Here is a 9723-nt window from a genome sequence, read left to right as displayed (position 1 = left end):
CACTAATGCTGCAATTTCACTAGGCACTGCAGGTTCAGCCTTTCGTTTCTGTTTCCGATTACCTTCGCCAGCATCCTGGCCGACTGGTTTACCCTTGCCACTGTGGAGTCGATCCTCTTCTTCTCCATTATCATACCGGGTGGCTATTTTCATCATCCGAGTCAAGGTTATATCCCCAGTTCGACCGAATTTCAAGACTAGTTCTCGGTACTTAACGCCTTCCTTGAAGGCACACACTGCTTGGTGCTCAGATACATTTTCTACTGTGTGATGCAAGGTGGTCCATGATACGTCTCCAATGTATCTATAATTTTTGATTTTTCCATGCTATTATATTACCCCTTTTGGATGTTTATGGGATTTATTTTACACATTTATATCATTTTTGGGACTAACCTACTAACCGGAGGCCCAGCTCGTATTGCTGATTTTTTTGCCTATTTTAGTATTTCGAAGAAAAGGAATATCAAACGGAGTCCAAACGGAATGAAATCTTCGGGATCATGATTTTTGGAACGAACGTGATCCAGAGGACTTAGAATGCAAGTCAAGTAGCGATCGAGGCGGCCAGGAGATAGGAGGGCGCGCCCAGTACTTCTTCCCCCTATATATACCCACGTACCCCAAAAACATCCAGGGAGCCAACAAAAAACAATTTGCACTGCCGTAACCTTCTGTATCCGCGAGATCCCATCTTGGAGCCTTCGCCGGCACTCTGTCGGAGGGGGAATTGACCACGGAGGGCTTCTACATCAACACCATAGCCCCTCCGATGAGTTGTGAGTAGTTTACCACAGACCTTCGGGTCCATAGTTATTATCTTGATGGCTTCTTCTCTCTTTTTGGATCTCAATACCATGTTCCCCCCCTCTCTTGTGGAGATCTATTTGATGTAACTCTTTTTGCGGTGTGTTTGTCGAGATCCGATGAATTGTGGGTTTATGATCAAGTTTATCTATGAGAAATATTTGAATCTCCTCTGAATTCTTTTATGTATGATTAAGTTATCTTTGCAAGTCTCTTCGAATTATCAGTTTGGTTTGGCCTACTAGATTGATCTTTCTTGCCATGGGAGAAGTGCTTAGCTTTGGGTTCAATCTTGCGGTGTCCTTACCCAGTGACAGCAGGGGTTGCAAGGCACGTATTGTATTATGGCCATCGAGGATAAAAATATGGGGTTTATATCATATTGCTTGAGTTTATTCCTCTACATCATGTCATCTTTCTTAATGCGTTACTCTGTTCTTATGAACTTAATACTCTAGATGCATACTGGATAGCGGTCGATGTGTGGAGTAATAGCAGTAGATGCAGGCAGGAGTCGGTCTACTTGTCACGGACATGGTGCCTATATACATGATCATGCCTAGATAATCTCATAATTATTCGCTTTTCTATCAATTGCTCGACAGTAATTTGTTCATCCACCGTAATACTTATGCTATCTTGAGAGAAACCACTAGTTAAAACCTATGGCCCCTGGGTCTATCTTTTATCATATAAGCATTCAATCTACTTCTATTTGCATCTTTACTTTTCCTATCTATATTATAAAATACCATAAATATCTCTCCTCTCTTCCTAATATATATTTTATTTTTAATAATAAAGCACGGATTGAGTCTCCGGGTTCACCGTCGCAGGAATTTTGCATTAAAACCCTGAGAGTTTATAGGAATCCCGCCGTCCTAACAGCCCGGGCGTAAGTGAAAAAAAGTTGTCTCTATGATCTATCCTCTCCTTCTCACGAGTCACGACCGTATCGGCCGCCGCCGCCCTCGCTACAGCCCGCCGTCGCCTTATCCCCACTCGCTGGTGCGGATCCGCCGCCGTCGCGCCCCTCACTCCGCTCGCCGCTGCCTCCGTCTACGCGACGCTCCTGCCTCCCTTCACCTTCCCAACTTCCCTTCCGAGCTCCGCCAGTGTCCAAGGCCTTGCTCTTCACCTTCCCAGCCTCCCTTCCGAGCTCCGCCAGCTTGATGGCTCATCAGACCTATGGACGGTGCTACGTTGAGCGATCGACTGGCATCCTGCTCAGCCCTGCCGTCAAGCGCATCCTATGGGCTCGCCATCTGGCGCTCCCCGTCATCAGACTCGTGATGGGTGATGGGGTGGATCGTCTGACACGCCTGGCGATCCACCGGAGAAGGATTTGGAGAGAAGGTTGAGCGGCATGCAGGTGTCCTCGGTTGCCAAGACTGCAGCCATGGTTATGGATGGAATTTACCTTTTCTAATCTATTACATGAATAGTCCATGAGTCCCCTTACGTGAGGTCAATTTTGTAGATTGTTTCAATATAGCAGAAAGAGGCCATGACGTTGATATGAATTAAGTTAGTCCCAGAGTGCCAAGACTAGCGATGGAATTTACTTTGCATGGCTGTCACGAGATAAAAGGAGGCGGTGGACGGGAGAGATTCAACCGGAGTTGCCACATTACCGGTAGATTGCAGGAAGCACTACATGTAAGAAAAAAGTTTGATCCTTTGTCTAATTGACTTTGCATTATCCAATATGATTAGCTGGTGACATGAGGGAGAGGGGGATAGACCCCTTTGGCTACTGCACACAATGTGCTACTCATATTCCACTTTTAGGCGATAAGCAGCTTTAGAATTCAGATCCCTTTGATTTACATTTCAAATCATCTTGCTGCAACTTGGTAGTAAACAACCATTTTTGGTCATCTTATACAGATTTGTTTGGTTCTTCTGTTCGTATATGTCTTTTCAATTTTACTATATGCTAACAGAAGAAAAATGTAGATAGTTTGAACACATGTTTATTCACCTAGATGTTCTACATGAAGAAAGAGCAGGATAAACACCATTTGTTGGTAGTCTTTCTATTTGTCCTTAATTATTTGTATTCTACACTAATATAGCAAGGTGAAGCCTAATCTTTACTCTGGGTCACCGATAGAAGTACTGGTGTATACACATCGAAGGTACACAATGAACTTTTTGTAGTTCTTTTTCTTATGGGAACTTTTCGTACGTCTTTGTTGTGATATACGCCCATCTCGAATTTCATTTTAGGTCTACTTATTTTAGCTCAGCTAGGTGTTGACAGTAAGAAACACTTGCAAATATATGTCTCTTGTGTATATAAATATATGCTCGCTCTACAAGTATAATGGAGACAATGATCACAGTAATTTAATCTGCTATTTAGTGTACAATATTTTATTCATAAGAAGAGGTAGTTATACACTGAATTGCGGTTATATATCTGAGTTAAGAAAAAAATATTAGTCTTCCTCTATAGAGGTATGTTGCCTTGCCGAGGCTGCTCTGCTTTTGCTAATTTGCTGCTCTTTTGTGCTATACTGCTATTCCATATACAGAGAGATCAGAGAAGAGAACAGCAACCCGTTACTACTGATTTTTCATGCTGCTACTCGCTTACCGTTACACATCTACATACAGAAGGCTGCTGCTTGCTGATTACAATCCATTCATGATAGGTAGATATGTATGCTTATGCTTGGTACATGTGAACAGGGGGACAAGGAATGGAAGCTGCAGCGGTAGATACGTGACTCCAGCCACCCATTGTGAGCAGACTTTAGTCTTGATATGTTAGTCCAAGTGGATAAAGATTATTAGGTGTTTAATGTGATGTGACTTCATTGGTTGGACGTCAATTAGGATATATGTAGTACATAGCCACCTATGATTTTTCGAGTTGCCATATGATTGAAATCAGTAGCTTGATTTGTTGTTCAACTACGTTTAGGATATGCGTGTGTGCGCGCTTTTGCTCATTCTCACGAAAATGCTTGCTTTTAGGATGTGGTTCTTAGCTATCTTGATTCTCACTGCTATTCTGATGTGTTGAACCAGGACTAGCACAGTTTTGAAATTCATGCTGGCGGACCTTTTTTACCTATGCGTGATCATTAGGTCAAGTATGCCAATTATAAGGACAACATCAAGCCATTTGAGAGTAGGGGTCCAACTTCCCTGGAGGTATTCTCCCTCAAATCTTACTGCAACCTTTTATTCACATTTCCTTTTGTGTAGTTGGTGACAATAAGGAATTGTTATTCACTTGAGAAAAACAAGATTGAATCGATGATGCTATCAAAAGTAAAATGAATTTCTGAGCTAGATAGTGGCTTTCTGAGCACCAATATAGAACCTATCTGAAACCTTTCCCATGTCTGTCATAATGATCTTTTCATTGTTCTTTGTATATTAAGCTAGAGAATATTATTCTGCATTATTTTCAACCATTACTCTATACCCGAATGTACATTGTTCCAGTAAACACATTAAAATAGCTGGTCCGCATATCTAAATGCGCATTGGTTTGGTGTTGGACTGATGGTGACGTACTTATGTTGCTTCCATTGTAGGTGTGATTTTTCTGTTACAGACTGAGGTGAGTTGAGTTGATTTGTTGCTACTGCTATTCGTGGTTATCAGCATGTTCCTACGCCAACCCTGGCAGGCTGCAACCTATTTGCGGCTCGGCCATGCCCACTCCCTGTGCTTCTTGCTCGTACCAGCAGTGAAGACTCTATAAATACATGTCATTCTATTATCCAAAATCCAATGGCAGAAGGTGGGATCTTGCTTCTTATGGGAACATCTCTAAGTTCTTCCACGAGTATATCATAATCATTTGTAGATTGTTGGATTATTTTGATATATTTTTTGGGGGAATTATGGGATCCTTACCATACATTATCTAATCATTACTCATAGGTGAGTGTGGCACAAGGCTCTCTTTGCAACATTGATCTAACATTTTTGGCAGGATTACCACCTGAAGTAGTTTACATCATTACAACTCAGGAGAATTAAAGAGTGGTTAAAACAAAGTTGCGTACAAATATTTTGAAAAGGTAGAATCACATTGTGATTCTTAAGGGAACTGTTTAATGCTTTATCTTTATTCTTAATTACTCTGAAGAGATGATCTCTTGAAAAGCTTCTATTCTTCTAATTATACAGATAAGCCAATCAGTTGTTGTTTTTGTATGTCACCGTGTTGTACAAAAGTGTCTTGTGATGTGACCCCCCATACAACCTGGAATATGTTCGGATGGCCATTAAGTAACTTACATGATAATTAACTCTTTGGCCCCAATTCTATTGATTTGTTCAGTCAAGCAGCTAAACAACCCAAGGAACTTCTAGAGAATTAATATTGTTCAACTTTCAGGAAGTGGTGTCAAACAACATGTTGCTTGATGAAGGACCAAGATAGTTGAAGAGGAACATGAAGCGGTATAGAAATTCCTCTGGAGGCCGAGCATCTTGTCAGTCCGTTTATATTGACCAGATTAGAAAAATCATAGCGTAAAAACTTGAATCTTTTCCACAAGCCTTTGAGCAGCATGTGCTATCCATGGCCTGATGCCATAATATATATGGTTTTGTGCTAAAACCATTTTTAGATGTAAAGTTCAAACAAGGTGGAAGTGGTTTTATGAAGAATTTTGAGGGCCGTCAAAATTAAGTGTTATCAATAGTGCACCACAACAGTTGCATTTTTAAATACACACAAACTGTCAAACTTTTTTTTAGGATCACAAACTGTCAAACTTATTGTGTACCCATTGCAACGCACGGGCCCTTTTGCTAGTATTTATCTTATCATACTATCTCTATCAGATTTCACTTTCGCAAGTGGCCGTGAAGGGATTGACAACCCCTTTATTACGTTTGTTGCGAGTTCTTTGTTTGTTTGTGTAGGTGCGTGAGACTTTTGAGGAGCCTCCTACTGGATTGATACCTTGGTTGTCAAAAACTGAGGGAAATACTTATGCTACTATTGTTGCATCACTCTTTCCTTTTCAAGAAAAATCAACGCAAGCTCAAGACGTAGCAAGAAGGATTTCTGGCGCCGTTGCCGGGGAGGTCTTCGTTCAAGACATACCAAGTACACATCGTAAACTCATCTCTCTCGCATTTACATTATTTGTCATTTGCCTCTCGTTTTCCTCTCCTCCACTTCACCCTTGCCGTTTTATTCACCCTTTCTTTTCCTCTCTCTTTCTCTTTCGTTAGCCTTTTTTTTCTCCCTCGCTTTTGTTTGTCGTTATGTTTAAAATTAGGGAGATTATTGTTGATATGGACAATAATGATAACATGGAAAATTCTAAGGCTCCGGCTGAAGAACCCCTATCTTGCATACTAAAAAGTTTCGAATCGGTAGTGGTAACATTATTGAAAAAGGTGTTATTCAAGATTTCTTTACTTGTGCCGGTGCTTTACCTTCCATGAGTGATTCTATTCTTCATAGAACTAGTAGTCTTGTGGATGCTATCGCTATGCTTGTAGTTGAACTTGAAATACAATTTATGCATATGCATCCTTGTATACAAAGAATTTTCCTAGAATTTTTCAATATTGAGCATTCTTCTGTTAAGCGCATTGTTACTATCTTTTTGGCTCATGAGTTTAGATTTATAATAGGAGAGGCAAAAGAAATCTTTGCGCACTATAGGGTGGACGTCGGTGGTCCTCCCATAGAGGCGGTCCTCTTCGATCAGAAGGAAATTAGGCGTTTTCAATCCTCGGACTATGTTGCTTTCAATGAAAACCTTAGAAAAAAGATTCCTACCAATGTCCTAGTTGATAGAATTTCCGAACTTAATAATGATTTTGCTCTTCGAAATAATGAGCTAGGATACTCTCTTGAGTATATGCTCACAAGATTTTGCCAAAAGAATGCTTATAATGATGAATTAGTTGTTCATTATGAAGGGCCAAAGGAGGAACCCGTTCCTCCTGTGATTGATCTTGGGGACTTTTGTCGCGCCAAATTTAGCCCTTTTGATTATTTTTGCTTGCCTAAAATAAAACTTGCTGCTGAACATAGAGAATATGAGATGAGTTTTCAAGATCTATCTTATTATTATGGCACTACTTAGATCTATCTTCGCTTTTATGTCTAGTTAGGGGCGTTAAACGATAGCGCTAGTTGGGAGGCAACCCAATTTTATTTTTGTTTTTTGTTTTTGTTTCTGTTTAGTAATAAATTTTGCATCTACCTTCTCTTTTGATGTGTTTTTATGTTTTAATTAGTGTTTGTGTCAAGTAGAACTATAGGATAATCTATGGTGATAGTTAATTTGATTCTGTTGAAAAACAGAAACTTTGCACGCACAAAATTAGTTTTGTTAAATCACATAAACGTGCTTTTACTTTGATTCTTTTTTGCTGCTAATCAATAGACAAATTGCCCAGGACTTCCTATTTTGGTAGGAGTTTTAAAGTTTCAGAAGTTTGCATTAGTTATAAATTGCTACAGACTGTTTTGTTTTTGACAGATTCCGTTTTTCGTGTGTTGTTTGCTTATTTTGATGCATCTATGTCTAATATTAAGTGGTATGAACAATAGAGAACTTGTAATACAGTAGTTTTAACACCAAAATAAACAAAGAATGAGTTCATTACAGTACCTTATGTGGTGGTTTTGTTTTCTTTCACTAACGAAGCTTATGAGATTTTCTGTTGAGTCTTGTGTTGTGAACTTTTCAAGTTTTGGGTACCCCAAGCTTGGCGATGCCCATGGTACCCCAAGATATTAAAAAGTAGCCAAAAGCCTAAGCTTGGGATGCCCCGGAAGGCATCCCCTCTTTCGTCTTCATTCATTGGTAACTTTACTTGGAGCTATATTTTTATTCGCCACATGGTATGTGTTTTACTTGGAGCGTCGTGTATGATATTAGTATTTGCTTTTTAGTTTAGCACAATCATCCTTGCTGTACGCACCTTTTGGGAGAAGCCCACTTGATTAGAATTTATTAGAATACTCTATGTGCTTCACTTATATCTTTTGAGCTAGATAGTTTTTACTCTAGTACTTCACTTATATCTTTTAGAGCACGACGGTGGCTTAATTTTGAAGAAATTGCCAGTCTATCATGCTTCACTTATATTATTTTAAGAGTCTTTTAGAACAGCATGGTATTTTCTATGGTTATAAATTTGGTCCTAAAATGATGAGCATCCAAGTTGGATATAATAAAAACTATCATAAAAAGTGCATAAAACACTAGGATCAATTTGATGCTTGATAATTGTTTTGAGATATAGAGGTGATAATGTTAGAGTCATGCTAGTGGGTAATTATGAAATTGAAAAATATTTGTGTTGAAGTTGGCAAGTCCCATAGCAAGCACGTATGGTAAAAGTTGTGTGACAAATTTGTTGCATGGGGTGCTCTTTTAATTATCTTCCTTATGAGTGGAGGTCGGGATCACGTGATGGTTAACTCCTACCAACCCTTTTCCTAGGAGCATGTGTAGTAGTACTTTGCTTCGAGGGCAAGTAGACTTTTGCAATAAGTATATGAGTTTTTTATGACTAATATGAGTCCATAGATATACGCACACTCACCCTTCCACTTTCCTAGCCTCTATTATACCGCGCAAATTTCGCCGGTATCATGCACCCATTATTTATCTTCCTCAAAACAGCCACCATACCTATCTATTATGACATTTTCATAGCCATTCCGAGATATATTGCCATGCAACTTTTCACCGTTTCATTTATTATGACACACTTCATCATTGTCATATTGCTCTTTGCATGATCATGTACTTGACATTGTATTTGTGGCAAAGCCACCTTCATAATTTTCATACATGTCGCTCTTGATTCATTACATATCCCGGTACATCGCCGGAGGCATTCATATAGAGTCATATCTTGTTCTAGTTTTGAGTTGTAAATCAATAAAAGTGTGATGATCTTCATTATTAGAGCATTGTCTCAGTGGGAAAAGGACGATGAATACTATGATTCCCCCACAAGTCGGGATGAGACTTCGGACTTTAAAAAGAAAAAAAAGGGCCAAAGATAAAAAAGAGGAAAAAAGAAAAAGAAGAAGATAAAAAGAGAAAAGAAAAAAAATGAGAGAAGGGACAATGCTACTATCTCTTTTCCACACTTGTGCTTCAAAGTAGCATCATGATCTTTATGATAGAGAGTCTCCTATATTGTCAGTTTCATATACTAAGTGGGAATTTTTCATTATAGAACTTGGCTTGTATATTTCAATGATGGGCTTTCTCAAAATGCCCTAGGTCTTCGTGAGCAAGAAAGTTGGATGCACACCCACTTAATTTCTTTTGTTGAGCTTTCATATATTTATAGCTCTAGTGCATCCGTTGCATGGCAATTCCTACTCACTCACATTGATATCTATTGATGGGCATCTCCATAGCCCATTGATACGCCTAGTTGATGTGAGACTATCTTCTCCCTTTTTGTCCTACAACCACCACTATATACTACCATATACCACCATAGTGCTATGTCCACGGCTTGCGCTCATGTATTGCGTAAGAGTTGAAAAAGCTGAAGCACGTTAAAAAGTATGAACCAATTGCTTGGCTGAAACCGGGGTTGTGCATGATGGGAGTATTTTGTGTAATGAAAATGAAGCATGGCCTAACTATATGTTTTTGTAGGGATAAGCTTTCTTTGGCTATGCTATTTTGATAGGACATGATTATTTGTTAGTATGCTTCGAAGCATTATTTTTTATGTTTTATAAGCTTTTATCTTGAATCATTTGGATCTGAATAATCATGCCACAATAAATAAAGTTACATTGAGAATTATGCTAGGTAGCATTCCACATCAAAAATTCTGTTTTCATCATTTACCTACTCGAGGACGAGCAAGAATTAAGCTTGGGGATGCTTGATACGTCTCCAACGTATCTATAATTTTTTATTATTTCATGCTATTATA

At 39.1% G+C, this 9723-nt stretch overlaps 1 long non-coding RNA gene across 2 annotated transcripts; it reads left to right on the top strand.

The window, feature by feature from the left end:
* Positions 1 to 1746: 1746 nt before the first annotated feature.
* LOC119308113 lies at positions 1747 to 5503 on the top strand. 2 transcript variants are annotated; one of them, XR_005149854.1, is made up of 5 exons: positions 1747 to 2179; positions 2288 to 3557; positions 3847 to 3972; positions 4362 to 4570; positions 5174 to 5503. It is a non-coding gene; the product is annotated as an uncharacterized LOC119308113 (long non-coding RNA). The 2 variants fall into 2 exon arrangements; XR_005149846.1 differs by having other exon boundaries at positions 1747 to 3557.
* Positions 5504 to 9723: the final 4220 nt, after the last annotated feature.

Source organism: Triticum dicoccoides, chromosome 1B (assembly GCF_002162155.2).
Source record: "Triticum dicoccoides isolate Atlit2015 ecotype Zavitan chromosome 1B, WEW_v2.0, whole genome shotgun sequence".
NCBI lineage: Eukaryota > Viridiplantae > Streptophyta > Magnoliopsida > Poales > Poaceae > Triticum > Triticum dicoccoides.
The sequence above is the reverse complement of the archived record's forward strand: the minus strand, read 5'-3'. Positions and strand labels throughout refer to the sequence as shown.